Below are 22021 nucleotides of genomic sequence, written 5' to 3' on the forward strand. Positions count from 1 at the left end.
TACAAGGTTGAAAAGCACTAACAAACAGATCCGCACACACGCTAAGACAGAAAACTGACATGAACTTCAGAAATATATATATGAAGTTCTAGACATTCAACAAACATGATTCTTAACTTTCTGAAAATCTTATTAAGTTATTTATAACTTTATTATTATCATCTTAAGATGATTATACAGCTATCAAGGTCAAATAACACCAAGAAGGCATCTATATTCAGATTTGGACAGAACCTACCATTCCACTTTGAACAGCTATAACCAGAGTTCTAGGCTAGCAAAAGTGGTGCTCTTAGACATTTTGGAAAGATTAATAAAAGCACTACAACTCTTCTATTGTCACCAATACATGATTCCATGTTTAAATAAGCCAAACAATATAATCATTCAGATCTATTTAGGGCACATACAAAAGCTGACAACAAATTTTAAAATCTATAACTCCTAAACCATCAGGTCTAAAATCATGAAATTTTAGGGCAAGTAATATAAGGAAATTATCTACAACTTTTATATTTAACATATCTACAGAAAACATCATTTAGGCCACAAAATCATCACCAAACTGCTAACTGGTCTAGCAGCCACAACAACAGAGATACAACTATATATATTTATCATTTATGTTGTTAACAACTAAAATTTTGTTGCTATATATGCAGCTCCATGCAACTACTAATCATAACCAAGCAATCACATTACTTGGCACAAATTATTAGAAGCATTACCTGGCATAAACACATGCATCTACTAACAAACTTTTATCCTCTACTTATATAATGCAACATATATATATTATTTTTAGGTGATATTTTAAACATAGAGTTGGGAGATGGAGATTTTATAGGTGATAGGTGATATCAAAACATGGCTACTGTAGAAATATTACATGCTTAGGTTTTATAAATTAATTACTACAATAAAAACAAATTTATATTGCAATAAAGCATATGAGGGCAAAATAAATCTAAAACTTCATACCTTCTATAAACATATAGCCATATTATGTATCAACATGACATAATAACATTATTCTAAGGTAATGGAAGAATATTTTATATTTTTCCAATCTTATTTCATTTATTTCCCAATTAAAACCATTTATTAAGCACTAAGCAATTTAAATCAATAACTCAGTCACACGTCCACCAATAAACCTGAAATTTTTACCACAGCACAAGAATCACATGAACATGATACCAAAAAAATTTCACACCATTTGGAGCACCATAACTTTGGATATGAATTTGTTCCTAAAAAACCCTAATTTATAAAGATAAATATGTGCAGTAAAAACTTTCTACTAAATTATATGATATTATGGAACTACTGCATATATCTACTTACAAGGATTCTAAAACATGTTCATTTTCTATTTTATGTTTTTTTGCAATTTACTACGAATTTCTAATGTTTCAGCTGAAAACACAAAAGAAAAAGATAAAGAAAAACCTATTTGCACTGAGGTCCCTGTAGTTCTCCCTAATTAATCGGCGATACATCACACACTATGCAACACTATTCATGAGTCACGAATTTGCATTGGGAACCCTAGAAAAGCTTCTATTCTCACCCCGAGGCCCTTCTTCTCTGTATGTAGAGAGCAAAGCAGAGGAGGCCGGCTTTGGCTAGGACGGTGGTCCTCCGACGACGAGGGGAGGCGGAAGAGCACCAGGGCATGCTCGTGCACCTGCGGTGGGGCACAGCTCGACCAGAGGCGAGCCAAGGTGGCACGGCCACATGCACGCTACGTGTAGAGGTGCAGCTCCGACGGCAGCCACCTGCAGGCAGCGACGCTGCTGGGAAGGTAGCATGAGAGAGGCGGTGCGAGGTGGGGAAGGAGCTAGGATGGTCGGCTGATGAGGAGGACACGTGGAGGAGCGGGAATGAGCGGCATGGGAGCTCGGCTCGGCCGTCCATGGTGGACACGTGCTCTAGAGTGGCCAGAGTGAGCGAGCGAGAGAGAGTTGGGAGAGTGCGGAGGCAGAGGTTGCACTCAGGCGGGCTCCCCATCAAGGTAGCAATGCGGCAGAGGAGGTGGGATGCGCATCGGAATGCTGGGCGTAGACTCGTGCATGACCACCACATCGGCATTTTGGCGAGCAGGTGGCGGGCGACGGAGTGCCAGGGTTGGGATGTCGTTTTTGGCATATTCCAAGCAGATTTAGATCCGACGCCTTGAAACAAAGTTGCTCTCCTCTGGATGCTCTTCAACTTGTATTTATGGTGCAAGACCATTAGAGCGAGGTAATTAAGCTCCAAAGTGACAGTGTCAATGCATTGACAACGATGAAGCGAGCTCAAACTCGATGATCAAAACGAAGCCAAACTCGGGCCAAACTTCTCTGAGCTCTTCTCTAGTGAATTATCTCCAACTTTTATTTTGGGATCAAGACAAGTCGCTTAACGAAATCATGAGAATGTGATGTGTCAATCGTTATGTCCTTGTCGGGCAAAGCTCCCAGACTTAGAATTATTTAGAGACTGGAAAACAACAACTAATTCAATCTTTGATCCTCTGTTTGACTTGCTTCCAAGTTGATTTAGGGCTAGGTACAAAAAGAAAGTTTGCTACGCATAACTTAAACTTCAACTTCTATTAAAGGTCAAACTTCATAACTTGTTTCCAAATTGTTATTTAACCTTGGTCAAAGTGGTATCATGATAAACCTTAGAATTAGGGTTTTCGACCGATTAAGGCATTTTCATGACATTTGCTCAACATGAACCTTTCATGACTTTTGTTGTAGAGCTCAATTAGAGTTATTTGGGTAAGGTAGCAAGGTTTGGTCAACACCACATGTTCTCATTCACTGGTTAAGGCAATTCAAACAAGGACAACTTGTCATTTCATGTAACTTCTTGATTCCAAACTTCATGAAACTTTTCCAATTGTCAAGATGGCTTGATGCTAAGGTGATGCTCATGAAAGAGGCACGTTGAACACTACTCAAGCCTACATTTGAAAAGGGTCAACATGTAAGCAAGGTGTATTGTCCAAGTTCGAGTTAGGACTCAATTTCATAGATTTGACCTCAGCACTTCCATCACCACTTGAAAAAAATTAGACTAGAGCTGTCAATCATCACTTGACATAGTCCAAACTTGCTGCTTAACTTGTGACTAACACCTGGGGTGTTATAGAAAATAGGGTGAGTCAGCTAAGCCGATTGGCCAATGAGAATTTTGGGTAAAAAGCTTCCAAAAATCATAATTAATTCATCTGGATTCCAAAAGAGATGATCCATATACTTTTTTCGATCAACTAGATAAGAGAAACGCAATGATGAAATCCATTCTTGCATTTGAGGAAGATGGGGAAGTCATCTTAGCTGACTTGGGGGAGTTGGCTAAGCCGACTTTGGTGGGATCAACCCCTGAAAAGTCGTTTTCTTTGCCCAGGCCCCAAGTGCGATGATCCAAGTAATGTTTTCTTGCCGTCTTGATGATAGAAACATGATGATGGAGTCCATGATGTACTTTGGACACTTTTGAGTGTCAACATAAAAAGAGGGTTAGTACAAGGTTTAGGATACGATTAAAGAAGAAAAAAGGACCTTCAATATGGTTTAGAATATGATTAATAAAGTATTTAATTCAAAAGAGTTCGATAGTATGAAGGTCTTGGAACGACACATTCCTTCTTTGATCAAATGGTTTGACAATAATGATTGGCCAATCAAATATAGTGGAACCACATCTATTCCTATCACCGAGCGTCTGCGACACCCGACCAGATCAAGCAAAGCATAAGCATGCACCGGTACACGGTACATCTCCCAAAGCTACCTTTGTCTTTTGCTACACATGTTCTCAGCTAGAGATGAAACTAGAACGGATATTTTTTGATATCCATCTGTTTTGGATATTTTTCATTTTTCAATGTCGATCCATCTCAAAAGGCTTTAAACCCTATTTAGATAATTTGTATATGAATCCGCACATTTAATTATGTACCATATTTGGATCTGAATACTCAAAGTTAGATTTGCGATACACTTGTGACATAAATATCAATACCCAACGCATTTGGCACCGTTCGTATTTGACTCTGGATACCAGAAAGAAACGACTATCCATATTCGGTATTCATAATATCCGTTCGTATCCGACTTGGTTTTCATCCCTATTCTTGCCTCTCCTGCCTCCTCCCCTCCACCATCTCCTTAGTTGTAACACTGGATCTTTGCCTACTTGCGCACCCTGCTCCATGTCCTTTCCCGCCATGCCATGTCCCCTATCCACCCATGCCTCATGCTCGTCTACTCAACCTCATGCAGAGACAATAAAAGAAAAATGCAATTTTTACTTTTTTTAGGAAGGGGACAACAATATAATGTTTTTCAAAGTTAGGTCAAAATTAAAACAATGTCAATAGAAACTATTGGGGCATAGGGCAATCTTGCCCCTCGCCCCTTGTCTTCGTCGCTAGCTTCATGCCCTTCCTAGCCATGACCCGCTGTCCTCACCACATATCACTTCTCCTTCCCCTTCATACTCTCAATTATTGCTGCACTTGACACCCCAAACTCCACCATTGGGGTGCTCTCCATTGTCACTATGTTTGATGCCCCAAACTCCTCCACTGAGGACAGATCCCAACTCCACGTGCTACTGATGAGGAATGCTCATGACCCTTCCCTCCACCCCCACACACCCAACCACCCACCACCACCATTTCGTTACAACCACGCTACTCCCACTGACTAGTTGCACATGCCCTGCCCATATCTCGCACGGAGGGTGTTCAATGAATTGTTGTAGTGGCAAGTGATCCACTATGACCTGGTCATTGGGTCATATGTGTGTGCAATAGTTGAATCTTGTCCACAGCATGATGTAACCATGTGGGCATGTGCCAGTATTATGATTGCCTTAAAGCATCTGTCCTTAGGTGCAATGTGAAACACAAGTAGGGGATCATCATGAAGAAATCATATGAATTGCAACCTCAAATGAAGAATTTGCTTTATTCACCATCTATATCATATTTGCACCCCTTTTTGGGCTAGGGCTTCTTTTGCTACTAGGAAAGGTATAGCAAAGTGGTTGGTTAACTAATAATAATAACTTGACAACATCATACAAAGGGAATCTTCCAAAGGGATACAATCGTTTGCACCTTAAACCCCCACCACCCTCATGATGTTCATCATTCCTCCTTTTGTGCCCCTTTCTCTGCTGCCTTGCCCTTGCGCTTCTACCATCAGGGTCGACGTCTCCTACCACCTCACCACCCTCCCGCCTACTGCCTCGACCCCGTAGTCCCTTAATCAAAGGTTTGCTGCCCCCACCCCCGCCACTAGCCTTGCCCATTGCTGAGCTATGACCCATCGTTGTGTCACATTCACCACCCAAAACCCTCTTCTAGAGTCATTAGTGAGTGGAGGAACCCTAAACCTTCTTCTCTAGTGGTGGCGCATGGGAGCGTTGGGTCACATTTGTGTGAACATGTGACCTAGCGCGTGATATAGTTTGTATAAAATAAGCCATCTTAGGTGGTTGGAGGAATGAGGTGGGCTTAGACACTATCTTGCTCACCAGTCATCACAATCATCGTGGATGCGCAAAGGGGGCGCTAGATTGTGGTGTGTGGGTGCACTACTTTGTGGACCGGACCGCATCAGGCCTTCTCAGTGATGCCTTCATGGGGCCTGCACTGGTCAGCATGTACACCTAGTGCAGGTGCTTCGAGCAGTGCTAGTGTTGGATGGAGTACATCTTGGGCATGAAAGCAAATTTTGTCCAAAAGGGCATATGCTCATATGACGTGGACCATTGGATGTGTCTCATGATACATGCATAGCAATAGAAAGATAATAGTATATTGTGTCTCTCCCATATATCATGATGTAAATCCAATGGCCCACAACACAACATATGGCTTTGAGAGAGAAAAAAAATCCTATGTTCCGTGTGGGGCATCACTGATCGCGTTCGTAGTGCATTAGATGGGCGCAAGTCATCGCGTGCCTAGAGATGATGACACAGTAGGACGGGGTGTAGCCAGAAGGCATGGTGGTGCTTGGGCGCTATCTGGTGTCCGTGTGTGTGCCCACTAGAAAAGTCAAGGAGGGGCTACACCTGGTGGCTCTGTTATGGCATCACGCCGGGCCACAAGCACTACAACTGCACGATCGACATGCTCTGTCGGGTTGGGCGACTGGAGGACACACTAGAGCTCATTTAAAGTCTTTAAATGCCATGGCCTAGATGCACCCTCATGGTGGCCACGTCGGTGAAAAATATTGTGCGCCTTCGGATGTAGTTTGGATGGTGGCTGGACAGCCTACCGTGTTGTACGGTCATTCAGGAGCAGAATATATGCCTCCTATCCATCCCCTTGTCCTCTCGGTCCCTTTCTTATCCACTCGGTCCTGTCTTGGGGGTGCGAAAGCCCTAGTGGCTTGGCGAAGATGGTGGCGTGGTGACCTCCCAGCCTGGCCGTGCATGGCCCCAGCGCGGCGATGGGTGGCACAGGCTATGGCGGCACGGCGATCTCTTGTGTGGCGCCCGGTGTAGATCATGGCTCAGGAGCATAGGAGCTCTTGGCCACTGCCACCACTGGTGTGGCATCGGCATGGGTCTTAACTTGAGAGTGCGGGAGCTCCACGCCCTGCGCCGCCATAGATCTAGATCAGTTGCTCTCTTTGCATTGCTCCTCTCTCCTCTCTCTCCTCTCTCCTCTCTTCTCTGTCCTCTCTCCACTTTCCTCTCTTCTTTCTCCTCTCTGACCACGCCGTGGGCCACAATAGCGTCTACTCCGGTGATGCCTAGGCCGGGTCCATCGTCCCCATGGTAGGATCCATTTGTTCCGTCATTGGAAAAGTTATTTTTTTCAAGTGCATTGACATCAGCTCTGGTGCCACCGTGTCTGGATCTAGTACTCTCATGACTGAATCCGTTCATCTAATAATAGGAAAACTTTTTTTGTAGGAAGATTTTTTCGTAGTGCGTGTCTCCTCACCGGTGCTAGGGCCTACTGTTGATATGGGTTTGGTGGCCTCCCATGCTTTGGGGAGCCCCAGTGTAGTGGCATGCCTGCTTCCTCCCTGCTCTACTACGTGCCCTGACTGGTAGGGACAGGGTGCTACAAGGGGTCCTCCTAGAGGTCAGATGTTAGTTCGCATGGCAGCGCAAGCTATACTACAATAATGCGTTTGCTACCTCCCTGTTGTACGACGCTGCGTCGGCCCTACGCACTCACGACGGCGGTTGTCGCACGCTAGGGGGGGACGTCGCATGGCCCCCGTGATGATGACATGGCACGACAGCGGGTCCTCTTAGGCATAGGGTGGGGGTGCAGTCTATAGGGCATCTGCTCCCTTCCTTGTTTGTGGCCCCATGTTGACCATAGGCACGTGCGCCAGCGGCCATCGCTCGCTCTCTAGGTGGGCCTGTTCGCTCATGTGCCCCACCTAGTGATGATAGGGTGCGATGGGGGAGCCTTTTAGGCACCGGATGTGGGTGGGGTGGGTGCAGCTCCACCGTCTTCGGACAGGCACCACGCCGTTGCTCCACTCGTGGTATGCTGCCTAGTAGGGCCACGTGCCATGTGTCCCACCTGGCTGGGACGACGGTGTGGCCAGGGATACCGTTGGGCACCGAATGCCATGGGCGGCAAACAGGCGCTTCACGGAACCCCACCTGCTCTGTCGACCGGCGATTGGTGCATCTATGTTTGTTGTAGCAGAACCATTCAATTTATAAGAGTATAAGTATAATAGCAGCCCATAAGCCATCGCACTATTGTACTTGAGTTCATATAAACCCGATAGTCTATCGAGTACCACGAATGGTCTCGATTAACCATCAACATACAACCAAGATCGTACATAATTCAACATACATGTCACACGTTACATAAAGTTCACAATTACAATTCCATACATCAGAGTATGATTAAAAGTTATTACAAACTAAGTTCAAGTAAAATAGTAGCAGAAGCAATTAAAGTTTGAAACCAACATCTATCATCACTGTTCAAATATGGTACCAGCTCATGATCACAATCCCATAAAAGCATAAGAGAGAGATTAACAAGAGATGCCTTGCCCAGGACCCTACTCCTCGTTCACGGCGGGATAGAAGCAGTTCTTATAGTAGCCAAGATACATCGTATTATCTGCAACAATGGGAAATAAACCCTGAGTACAAGAAGGCACTCAGCTAGACTTACCCGACATAAACCAAAAATAAAGTGACTTCAAGGATCATGCAAGGCTTTATAAGTGGAGTTAGCTTGACAACATTTGCATAAAAAGCGACTAATTTAGTTGTACATTTATAATTCAATCGTCAAGTTAATTATAGCTATTCATTTCTAGATTAGCGACTATCCTATGCCAAACATGTGGTATGTTATTTTGTAGCATACAGTAGTAACCATATCCGGTGTAATAATTCCATGTTTATCATAACCATCATATTCCATAATACAATTACTATGATGCTGGAGCTAGCCAAGTTTCTCACTGTCCAGGAGAGATGGCGATTCAAATTGATTTCAACCAGCTAGGAATTTATTCCTAACACAAACCTAGGTAGACCAAATCAATGGTCATCTTAGGTCACCTTTGGTATAACTCAGGTCCACATTTTGCGGGTTTGACCAGCGCTGCATAATCAGGGACAACCAGCTGCCAGGACGTTCAGGCCCGGCCTACCCTTGGCTCACGTTTGGCTCCCCGCACATCCTTACTACCATCTAGAGTGTGCACTTTTATAGAATGGGGCCTGACCTATGTTGAGCTACTCACCTTCACGGTCAGAACGAGTTATCTGGCTAGCTAAGTGAGAGACATGTGTTCAATCTCGACAAAAGTTCTAACAACGGTACGGTCCTTAATCGGCACAGACGGAATCACATGAGTCAACCTATGCATAGACTTCGTCTGACCTCTAGTTACATTACCCCATGGTTTTTTTCTATGATAGCAAATATAGCCAATCGTGCTTCGGTATCCACCTATATCTCGTAGGTGATAGAGAATCACCTGACTTCTACCAGTCTAAGCATGGCTAAGCATATATTCAATCCTAGACCTACACAGGGTTAAAGATATATATATATATGGACAAGGTAGTTCTATGCATCAAGTGTTTCTAATCAACTCTTATAACCTAATGCATTAAACATAAAATAACTCAAGTGATATTTTGTAAAACATGTGAGACTTAGAATGCTCTGGGGCTTGCCATTGATAAAAGAAGTTGGCCTATGGTCTGGGCACTCAAGTAAGTTTTCAAGAGTTTGCCCCTCTCTTTCTGGAGCTATGACCTAATGTGCCTCTTGTTGTTCCTCCAACTCTTCTTTGAATTCCAATAGAGTTATCCCCTCGGACGATCCTATATGCATGAGCAGGAAATAAGATATCATGGATTGATATATAATGACATGTATAATATGATATGATATGATGAATGCATCCTCATAAGTGTTCTCAATAGTATTGCATTAAGGTGATAACAAGTTATATTTTCTTTTACTGAGCAGGTGCATATCTCTTCTCTAGTAACTTAAACAAACACTTATGTAAATTATTTTTTGGACTACAAGACAACAACCACTTGTTTTGACCATAACTAAAGTTATACATATCCAAATAATATGATTGTGTACTTTATGGAAAGCCTATAAAATTTCTTACAACTTTCTTTTAATCATCTTAATGTGATTCAGTAGTTATCTAGGTCAAACAATTCAATCTTTCATATCAGTCTAGAGAGCAAGTATTTCAGATAGCAGACTTCCGACCACCATAATTCTCAAACCATAAGTCCTATGACTATAAAAATTTAACACATGGCAGATAAGTAAGTTATCTACAACTTTGTTATTAACCATCTTTACAGAAAAGATCATTATCATCATGAAATTATCACCACAATAGAAACTACACATGCAGTCATCTAGTTAAATTATAAAGCAATAATTAACTAGTTGCCTATAAACAAATACTTCTAAGACTAACTAATAACATCAATAGATCATATGCATCACAAGCACCATAGAAAACATCATGGTTAAACATAACTAATTTATTTATATTCATTTATTAATTTTCTTAGATAATAAGGTGATTTATAGAGTAAATATTTCCATTGCTCAATAAATTCCAAGAAAATTACATTAGGCTACACATGACCCTAATAGTGTACTGTATTAATTGCATGCCATTTGGATAAGTATAGCTACCTCTACCAAAATGACAAGTTATATAGGCTTATTTTACTAAAAATAGTTTAGCCTAGTGAAAAGTGTCAAGCAACAGATTTCATATTTTTCTTACTTTTATCCCAGCATAAGAATACTGCATAAAATTTTGTATGATCATATGTTATGTATTTTTACCCCTGTTAATTTCACTAGAATCTAGCAATTAATTAAGATTAAATAGGAAGACCATATTACAAGTATGTCTACTATAGGTTTAGAAATTTTTCTAGCTAGAGCATGTCAACACAAGACCAGCAAAATTGGAATGACAATTTTATCACTTTCCTAGCTCAAGTTATGCATTTTACAAAATATAAACTACTTTAAAAGCACTTATCTTGCTTAATTTAATTCTCCTAGAAAAATATCATAAGTAGTAGATTTCATATTTTTATCAAATAGTACAGTTCAATATGAATCTAACAAAATTTGGTTCACCCCATTTGGATACTCCTAGCTCTAGATATAATTTTTTGCAAGTTAGCAATAAAATCTATGAAAAATAAATAAAGAAAATCCAATTTCCACTCAGGCGCTATAGCTAGGTGCACCTAGTCTATACACCCGCTGCAACTGATAGTAGGGGCCCACAGGTCAACCTGGCCCCATGCACTAGTGATACTGAGGCAGAGGCGGCGGTTGACCGACAAAAAGCTCACCGATGATAAGGTCACCACCATTGTGTTCCCCATACCCATGCGCATCTACAGGTGCCCTTAGTTGGCCTAGAGGCTCGCCGGAGCTAGCTCAATGATGGCCATGGCGGGCTACGGCACTGTGCTTTGGCAGGCTCATCGTCTCCGACGATGGTAAGCCAAGGAGAGCACTGCTGTAGCTTTAGGGCTACCTAGTGAAGACCTATGGTTAGGTGAGGGCGATGGTGAAGCTTGGCCACATGCATGTCATGGCGGCGATGAGAGCACGTTGATGAGCAGCCGCATTCTGGAGCCGGTGTGTTGGTGTTAGCTCGATGACTAGCGACATGAGCTAGGCATGACCCTAGGCTAACCCTAACGAGAGAAAAGTGTGAGCGAGATGGCTCGGTGGAGGAAGGCCACGACGAGCGCGAGCTTGGTGGTGCTCTGGCGATGGCGTGGCGACGATGAACTTGAACTGCGGCTATACCTGGCCTTGAACAGTGATGCTAGAGGATGGGCAAGGTGGAGTGAGGCATGGCAGAGCTATGTGTGTGAGATATCAAAGAATGGTGTTGCAGTGGTGGCGTGCGAGCTCGGTGGCAATGGCGCGGTGCTGCGGTTTTGCTTGGTGGGCGCGAGGCGAGGCGAGAGAGCGAGAAATAGAGGGAGCAGTGACATCACCTCCCTCTTCACTCCCCTTCTGCCTAATCAATAGGCCTAGCATCGGCGTATGGCCACCAGGTGGCGGCCATGGCCTATGCTCGGTCAGCCAAGATGGCCAGCATCGAAATTGGCTAAGTGCTAATTTAGTTGGCTGAACCTACGATCTTTGAGCCCCTAGATCTCCTAAGCCATGGTGAATTTGTGAAAACTTTAGTAATACAAAGTGTAACTCCACCTATGGTGGGGTGCCTTTGGTGTCCCAACATAGCAGGTCCTAAACCCTAGTAAAGGAGGAGGGTTGTGTTAGGTGCAGCGAGCCAATATAAAAACTTGGCCACTTTAATGAAGATAAAACCCAAAAGAATCATGTTGGGGGCGTAACCCTCTTAGCGATGCGCCATGTCGGAACCTGGGTATGGTGTTAAATGAGCAAGGGCTGGGTCATCACCCCCGTGATGTGCCATGTCGCTATCTGGACACAGTGTTAAGTGAGCAAGGATCGGGTCATCGCATCCTTAGTGGTGTGCCACATCAGTGCCTGGGTGTGGTGTAAAATGAGCAAGGGTCTTCACACCTACCTCGGTGGGTGCAAAGGGTAAGGAAGCTAGTCAAGCCAACTAGGATCCATTTAGATAGCTGGAATGTAGGGTCCCTTATAGGTAAGTTGGGAGAGTTATTGGACACAATGGTTAGGAGGCGTGTAAATATCTTATGTGTCCAAGAGACTAAATAGAAGGGGCAAAAGGCAAAGGAGGTGGACAATACCGGCTTCGAGCTCTGGTACATAGGGACAACTTCAAATAAAAATGGAGTAGGAATTTTGATTGATAAGAGCCTCAAGAATGGTGTGGTGGAGGTGAGAAGGCAAGGGGATAGAATTATCTTAGTTAAACTTGTCATTAGTGATATGGTCTTAAACATAATTAGTGCGTATGCCCCCCAAGTAGGCCATGATGAGAGTGCTAAGCGGCTCTTCTGGGAAGACTTAGATCGCTTGGTTAGAGCTGTCCCTAGTAGTGAGAAGCTCTTTATAGGAGGTGATCTTAATGGCCATGTAGGTACATCAAGTGTAGGTTTCAAGGCGGTTCATGGGGGTTTTAGATATGGTAGTAGGAACCAGGAGGAAGAGGAAGTCTTAGACTTCGCCATAACTTTTGATCTGATGATAGCTAACACTTTCTTCCATAAGAGACCATCCCATTTAGTAACCTTTAGTAACGGCCAGTACTCTAGTCAAACCAACTTTGTCCTTACAAGAAGGAGGGATAAACGAACATGCATGGACTATAAGTTGATACCTAGAGAATGTGTGGTCGCTCAACACAGGCTAGTAGTGGTTGACTTCTGCTTTCTAGTGTAAGCTCATGGGAACAAACATGCTAGGGTTGCTAGAATGAAGTGGTGGAAATTAGAAGGGGAGGCATCAAAGGTCTTTAAGGAAAAAGTCATTGAAGAGGGCCCTTGGAATGATGAAGGCGATGCAAACAACATGTGGGAGAAGATGGCAACATGTGTTCAGAAGGTTGCTTCATAGGTACTTGGAGTGACCAAAGGGAGCAGATGCGACTTGAAAGACACTTGTCGGTGGAATGAAGATGTGCAAAAGGCTATTAAGGAAAAGGAGTGCTATAATCGCTTGTATCATGACAAGTGTGCAAACAACATAGAGAAGTACAAGGTGGCAAAGAAGACTGCAAAACAAGTGGTGTGTGAGGCAAAGGGGCAGACCTATGAGGACCTTTACCAATGTTTGGGTATGAAGGAAGGAGAAAGGATATTTATAGGATGGCTAGGGCTCGCAATAGGAAGACAAGGGATTTCAACCAAGTCAAGTGCATAAAGGATGAGATGGAGCAGCTCTTGGTGAAGGAGGATGAGATCAGACATAGATGGCAAGAGTATTTTGATAAATTGTTCAATGGTGAGAACGAGAACACCACCATTTAGCGAGATGACTCGTTTGATGACACTAACATGCGCTTTGTGCGGAGGATTTAAGAATTAGAGGTCAGAGAAAGCCTTGAAAAGGATGAAAGGGGGCAAAGCGATGGGCCCTGATGGTATCCCAATCAAGGTGTGGAGATGTCTTCAGGGATATAGCTATAGTATGGCTAACCAAGATGTTCAACAATATCTTTCAATCGAACAAGATGCCTGAGGAGTGGAGAAGAAGGCATATCGGTACCAATCTAAAAGAACAAGGGAGATATCCAAAGTTGTACTAATTATCGAGGAATTAAATTGATGAGCCACACTATGAAGTTATGGGAGAGAGTCATCGAGCAGCGCTTGTGAGGAACGACGCAGATATCAACAAACCAATTTGGTTTCATGCCCAGAAGGTCAACCATAGAAGCAATCTTCTTAATAAGACAGGTTATGGAGCGGTTTAGAGAGTAGAAGAAGGATCTCCCACTTGGTTTTTCATTGACTTGGAGAAGGCTTATGACAAGATACCAAGAAATGTTATGTGGTTGATCTTTGGACAAACATAAAGTCCCATCAAAGTATAGTGACCCTCATCAAGGGCATGTACAACAATGCTGTGACTTGTTCGAACAAACTGATGGTAACATAGATTACTTCCTGATTAAAATTGGACTTCATCAAGGGTCAAGCCTTAAGCCCATATCTCTTTGCCTTGGTAATGGATGAGGTTATCAAGAACATACAAGGGGATATCCCTTGGTGTATGTTGTTCGCTGATGATAGTAGTGTTAGTGGACTAAAGTCCAGACAGGAGTAAATAGGAAATCTAGAGTTATGGCGGTAGACTCTTGAGTCTAAAGGTTTTAGATTGAGCAGAACTAAAACCAAATACATGAGATGCGACTTTGGTAGAGTTGTATAGGAGGAGGGAGATGTGAGTTTGGAAGGTCAAGTAGTGCCTAAGAAGGATACCTTTTGGTATCTAGGATCGATGCTACAGAGGGATGTAGATATTGATGCAGGACATTAGTCATAGAATCAAAGGAGGGTGGATCAAGTGGCGACAAGCTTCTGGCATTCTCTAGTGACAAGAGGGTACCACAAAAGCTAAAAGGAAAGTTCTATAGAATTGCAATTAGACTGACTATGTTGTATGGAGCAGAATGTTGGCCTATAAAGATTTGACATGTTCAATAACTGAGTGTTGTAGAAATGCGTATGTTGCGATGGATTTACGGTCACACAAGAATCGACCGAGTTCAGAATGATGATATACGTGATCATATAGAGGTAGCACCAATTGAAGAAAAGCTTGTCCAACATCAGTTGAGGTGGTTTGGCCATGTCCAAAAGAGATCTCTAGAGGCACCAGTGCATTGTGGAGTCCTAAGCCAAGCTAATAATATGTGGAGAGGTAGAGGAAGACCGAAATTGACATGGGGGGAGTCAATAAAAAGAGATTTGAAAGCTTGGAATATACCTATAGATCTATGTTTGAATAGGAGTACTTGGAAAGCAGCTTTTGAAGTGCATGAACCATGACTTAGGTCTCTTGGTGGGTTTCAACTCTAGCCTACCCCAACTTGCTTGGGACTAAAAGGCTATGTTGTTGTTATTGTTGTTGTTGTTGTTGTTGTTGTTGTTGTTGTTGTTGTTGTTCAGTAATACAAAGTGTAGAGCTACATGAGTACTACAAGATTGCTTAAAGGTGTTTTGTCTAAATTGCAATGGTTTTCAAACTATAAGGCTCCAAAATAGGCTACATTGAAACTAAAAACAGCTTCAAGACATAGAAAATTTTTCTAAGTTACAAACAACATTAAGTTGAAACTTGTGAGCTCTATTTGACTAAGTTAGGCACTGAATTAGGTCATGACCCTTAAATAAAGTTTGTTACCCATTGTCGACAAAAGATGCTCGGTAGTCTACTGAGTGATATCCCGCGATGGTAGATTTGTCGGTGGAGGTGTGCGTAATCAGGAACCGGATGGTTACACAAGGAGCAGAGACAATGATTTAGATAGGTTCGGGCTGTCTGATCGACGTAATACCCTACGTCCTGTGTCTTTGGTGTAATGTATTGAATATGAGATGTATGTAGATGTCGATTAGGGGACCCTGCCTCTCCTTATATACTCTGGAGGGGTAGGGTTATAAGGAAAGTATCCTATTTGGTACTATACAATATCTTGCGGTACACATCGACCAATGCCATGCATGCCTTAATCTTGTGGGCTGGGCCACCTCTGATGGTGTGGCCCATGTCTTGTCTTGTGGATACTAGGGGTCATATCCCCCACAGTTAGTCCCCGAGTGCCTTGTACCCTTTGAGCAATGCTGTCTTGAACAAGTCTGAGCGCTTTGACGTGAAGCCAATAAGTTTAACTAGTGATTCGAGTAGTGGAAGTCGAAATCAACCAATTTAACTGGTGACCTGGGCGATTAAAGTCAATGTCGACCGGTTTAACTGGTTAGGAGACCTCAGACTTAGCCAAGTAAGGCTTGCTAGAAGGATGTAAGGGGCTCAAGATAAAATTTGAAATTTCTTCCACTTAAGAGAAGTGTAGCCACTTAGACTCTGTCAATAAGGAGGGTAAATCAAGAAATAAGCACTACATTCACCACCAGGTGAATTGTAGACACTTAGTCCTCGAGCCTGCTGGAAGATGAAGAATGAATCTTGTAGTAGGGTCAAAGAAAAGAAATCTAAAAGCTTACCGATGTCATTTGACATGCGCGTATCAAGACCCCAGATGCGCTGCTCAAGATCAGCACCCTGATCCAAATAGCATGGAGTAGCTTGATAGCACACCGATGAGACGTAGCAAGATCCAACCACCAAGGGAGTCCTTAGCTTAGCTGGCGATGCTTGCACGAAGAATCCGAACACTGAGGAGTCATGTTTGAGCGCCGAGGAGTCCCCAACGTAGCTGGCGATGTCTGAGCATCGAGGAATCCCCAGTGTAGCTGGCAATGTCCGAGCATCGAGGAGTCCCCAGCGTAGCTGGTGATGTCCGAGCTCTGAGGAGTCCCCAGCGTAGCTGGCGATGTCCGAGCACCGAGGAGTCTCTGGCATAGCTGACGATGTCCAAGCACAGAGGAGTCCCCAACGTAGCTGGCAATGTCCGAGCACTGAGGAGTCCCTGGTGTAGCTGGTGATGTCCGAGCACCAAGGAGTCCTTGGCGTAGCTGGCGATGTCCGAGCACCGAGGAGTCCCTAGCGTAGCTGGCGATGTCCGAGCACCGAGGAGTCCCTAGTATAGCTGGCGATGTATGAGCACCAAGGGGTCCCTGGCATAACTGGTAATGTTCGAGCATCGAGGAGTCCCCGACGTAGCTAGTGATGTTCGAGCACCGAGGAGTCCTCGGCGTAGCTGGCGATGTCTGAGCACCAGGTGGTCCGATCACCTGGACGATGATCCTGCAATACAAATATGTAGAATGAGTAGTACATGATGTAAAAATATATGTACTCCAGAGAAGAATAAGCAATGGTGATGAAATAACTTATGCAGCTCGGCGATCAGTTGGTGTGAACACTTAGTGTTATTCTGAAGATATATTTATATTTAATACAAACCGCTTGACCAGTTAGTGTGTAGCTGAGTCTCCAGCCCTAGCTAGCCTGTTAACCATAACATGGAGCGTGGAGCCCGTGTGCATGTAGGAAAACAAAACGTCGCTAAGAAGCCGCAGCCGACCACCCATAACACAGAGGGCAAACACTCATGCATGTGTAGGGAGGATCCAAAGACAGGGCCATCTCTAGGGACATCCGAGCGTCAACATGACTGTTCGGGGGTTTGCCTTAGACTAAGCTGTATGTCATCTTTAAGATGGTATACATGAAAGAAAATCGTTTGGAGAACAAACATGGAGAAAATAGCTCGGAGAAACATCATGGCGATATATGAAGATTGGAGAATATTTAGAAGAATATTAAAGCGTGACTTAGCTTTAGACAAAAAGTCTGGTCGGCGGCGTATGGAGTTATCTGGTCGGCGTTGACAAAATTGCCTGGCCCTTGAGCTTTCTGAACTGTCGTCATGGCGGCGGTTGCGGTTGTCACAGCGCCATACTTGGCAACGATCATCATTGCAACACGGCAGGTGGTCGGAAGTAAGTAGTTTGGGTGACGTCATCCTTATATTAGTGGTCGGCAACTCTGGCAGCTCACTTAACGGCTTGGCTTCGTGCTGATACTCCATCATGGTGTCGAACGACATCCGGAGCTGCGTCATCCAGATCTTGCAGTCTTGCGCGGCGAAGGACCATGAGAATAGTTGCAGCGCCTGCAAGCAGGCGATGTCCTTGCTTGATCATTGAAATGGAAATAGCTAGCGATGTAACTCGAGGCTGACTTGAATACATGTATGCTGCTTGCTGCCGTACATGCAAGCATTCATGCATGTATGTTCAGAATCTTGATTACTTTATTTAGCCTCCATGGTTGTCGTCGCTGGTGGCATCACGCCCTAGGACATAATGCTGGATGATTCTGTTTAGGAAAGTGGAGCCTTCCCTTGGCTAGATTCTAGTATGTGGCTACAGATCTGTCAAATTCTCATGCATGTACTATTTGCTACAGTACTGCCGCCAAGATCCAAGTGTTGGCTTCTGACCTCAGAAAGCGTGATGGCACCAGGCTATGTCATGCCTCGGCCAATGAACAGATCACATCTGACATGAACTCCTACTGGCGCCAATCGTTGTGTCCGCCGCTTGACTCCTTAAATCACCGCCGGATGCCCGAGTCATCGCGGACGATGTCGATGAAGAGAATCTTCTTCGTGGGATCAGCATGCACACCCCTACCTAGCACACCAACTATTAATATAATATCATCGACAGTCCTCCGAGGGGTATCCCACGAAGGCAGATTGATTGGCAGAGATGTGTGTAATCAAGAATAAGAAGGCAACAGAGGCACAAGAGTTAGATAGGTTCGGGCCGTCAGCACGACGTAATACCCTACTCCTGTGGTCTATTGGATTGTATTGGCTATTGTATGATACTGCGTGTGTTTGGAGGGGGTCCTTGCCTACCTTATATAGTCTAGGGGCAGGGTTACAAGTCGGTTAGATCTGGGAGATAACCGGAAAGTAATAATAGATTACAGGAATATAGGGATCATACGTATCCTAACAGATCTCGTAGTATCTTCAGGATATCTTTCCTAGTGTCTTGCGAGACGTGCCGTGCAGCACCATGCTCCACAAGGCTTCGTCTTGTGGGCTAGGCCACCCCTAGGGGCGTAGCCCATGTGGTCTACCATGGGTATCTGGGGTCGTACCCCCCACACTTGTTCTGTCTACTTTTGTATCTTATGCAGGGTAATGTATAACTAGTTTTGACCTTATGACAAATTACATTGAAGATCCAAAAGCATTAATCAGGAGGACTAAGGTTAAACTCAAGAAATTTTTAGCTTTTGAGTCGGAAGACAACAAAATAAGGTGAAGCTTAACACCAGAATTTGAAGCCATGGCTAACAAGACTCTCCATGAATTTTTTGCTCCAACTATAGCCAACATCCATACTGGACCAACAGTCGATGTTGGAGACAATGGATTTGAGCTCAAGCTGGCTCTCATCAACATGGTGCAAGCTAGCCAGTTTTGTGGAAAGGCGCATGAAGGTGCTAGTGCTCATCTCTAGCATTTTCTAGAGATCTGCAACACTTTCACCATCAAAGGAGTGACCAAAGATGCCATACTACTTTGCCTCTTCCTATTCTCACTTTTGGGTAAGGCGAAGCAATGGTTCTACACCAACAAAGATAGAAATACTATTGATGGTAGTTAACAACAATCAAGGTAGACCTACTGTCTATGGGTTTAAACTAACAAATTCCACAAGTTTTGGTGAATCTGTGACTTCTATAGGATTTATCCTAGAAAACCATCAAGGTAGACCTACATGTCAAAATTAATCACGCTTATCCATGGCAAAACAGGACACCAGAAGGTTCTAGAGGACAGCTAGAGGACACCATGCCGAGGCAGAGGGGCAGAGGCTGCCAAGTGGGGCCGACTGACCTCACCTGTAGGCCGCCTGACCCCTGGGCCCACCTATCAGCCTCTGTGTCATAATGTTGGTTCTCCACCACCTCCTAGGTTGCATCTATGCCATACTTTAAATCAGTTTGATCCAAGGGCTCATGTTGAATGCTTCCGTCCTATATATACCAGCCCCTGCCACCCCCTGACAATAGCATAATTCATTTGAGAAGATAGAAACCCTAATCATCCTTAGAGCTCCATCAATTCTATGGCATAGCTAGTTAGGCTAGGTCTAGAGGGAGGCAAGCAAGCTTCGCTTGGATTCCTGATCCTGTCAAGAGCTTGGTTTGGTATAATCTTCATACCCCTCTCTTTTGTATCTCCATTACTTTTATATGCTAGCTATAATTTTTATGACAATATTAATATTCATCTCATTTATGTTCTTCATTATAATGTTCATCAGTCTACTTTGATTATATGCTTAGCATAGTTGGATTATCATCGTGTTCATGCATAAGTTTCATATAGCGCTCACTCTAAGGTACCATGGGTGAGTGGTCGACATTGTGTAAGCGTGGTGCTTATATGTTGTTTACCTATGGATACACCCTATATTCCGAGTCATGTGGTAGATCATGGGTGTGACACTCCCGTTGAGTCCTTTGTAGTCCATTCCTCGAATATACGCGCAAGTAGGGTTCGGTTACGAAGGAAGAACAAGCTTTGTTCTTAATCTTCCTTAGTAATATCCCTTATGTGTAGATATAAAGATGATCTTAGTAATGACTACTAGGTATAATTGCACTAATCAATGTATGCTTTGACTTGTAATTAAGAATGACTTAGGAATTATTCCTCTAATATTCTACCTGACTATGCTAATGCCGTAGAAAGGAGTACTCTGAGTGATTTATCATTATCATTGATCAATACTTATCATATATATATATATATCTTATCCTATGACTTACCCCTGTTATGAGTAGAATATTGGTTATGGTTTACTTCTCCATCAATAGTATAAGTTATCAATACATGTCCATGCTAGACCTTCCCTATGGTAAAAATATAAATAACGATACCTGGAATACTCTCGGGTGAAGTGCTACAATGGTATATTATCTGTGCACTTGCAGATCATTTTCATTCATATATCTATATATTCTTTCTAGTCACATAAAATGATAAAGAACTACTTAGTATTATTCTAGTAGTAATGCTATGTAGTACCAACAAGCATTTCTGACATCATCACTAGGGATGAAAACCTAGTAAATACATGTTAGGAGATATAGGTTTATAATAGGTGGCTACTAAAATAAGTGATAAGTTAATAAATATCAACAAGCATTTCTGGTGTTGTTGGTGGGGATAGATTTAAAACTCTTTTCTTAGTAGCGACGCTAAGAAATGTCAACAAGCATTTCTGGCGCTATTGTTGGGGATAGATTTAAAACTCTATTCTTAGTAGCGACGCTAATAAATGTCAACAAGCATTTATGGCGCCATTGTCGGAGAAGGTAGCTAGGCAAAGGAAATATTAGTAAACTTATACTTATTGATGTGATCGAGATAAACCATATACCCCTACTCTAGCAGGCGTACCCTTATTTTGTCTACTTTCATATCTTATGCAGGGTAATGTATGACCGGTTTTGACCTTCCGACAAACTACGTTGATGATCCAGAAGCATTACTTAAGAGAACTAGAGCTAAACTCAAGAAAGTTTCAGCTTTAGAGTTGGAAGACAACAGGATAAGGTAGAGCTTAACACTAGTTTTTGAAGCCATGGCTGACAAGACCCTCTGTGAGTTCTCTGCTCTAACTATGGCCAACATCCATACTGGACCGACAATCAATGTCAGAGATAATGGTTTTGAACTCAAGCCAGCTCTCATCAACATGGTGCAAGCTAGCTAGTTTTGTGGAAACACACATGAAGATGCAAGTGCTCATCTCTAACACTTCCTGAAGATCTACAGCACTCACCATCAAAGGAGTGACCAGAGACGCCATACTACTTTGCCTCTTCTCATTCTCACTCTTGGGGAAGGCAAAGCAATGGTTAAACACCAACAAAGATAGAAACACTACATGGGATAACTGCTCCACTGCCTTCCTAGCCAAGTTCTTTTCCACTAGGCAAGACCAATACTCTACGTGGGAGAATCTCAATTTTTCAGCAACAACATGATGAATATGTCCCTAAGACATGGGAATGCTTTCAAGATTACATATCAGAATGTCCTCATCATTGGGATGGAGAATTGGCTACTCATGCAACTTTCTACCATGGGTTGTCCAACAAGTCCTATGAGACTATGGATGCTACTGCTGGAGGAGTTTTCTTGTCACTCACACTCCCTGTTGCAACAACTTTGGTGGAGAAGATGGCCTCCAACCAAGGCTAGGAATGAAGAACGAGTTTAGACCCACAAGAGAAGTGGAGGTATGCATCAACTCAAGGAAGTAGACATGTTGTCTGCCAAGATGGACTTGCTGATGAAGAAACTTGAAGACCAAGCCAATGAGAAGTAAGAAGTCATTCATATTCATGATTCCCTGC

General features: G+C 43.3%; 1 non-coding gene across 1 annotated transcript; it reads right to left on the reverse strand.

The window, feature by feature from the left end:
• Positions 1-21608: 21608 nt before the first annotated feature.
• LOC136541004 (small nucleolar RNA R71) lies at positions 21609-21715 on the reverse strand. Its single transcript, XR_010780120.1, has one exon. It is a non-coding gene; the product is annotated as a small nucleolar RNA R71 (small nucleolar RNA).
• Between the last annotated feature and the right edge of the window lie 306 nt (positions 21716-22021).

Source organism: Miscanthus floridulus, chromosome 2, assembly GCF_019320115.1.
Source record: "Miscanthus floridulus cultivar M001 chromosome 2, ASM1932011v1, whole genome shotgun sequence".
Lineage (NCBI taxonomy): Eukaryota > Viridiplantae > Streptophyta > Magnoliopsida > Poales > Poaceae > Miscanthus > Miscanthus floridulus.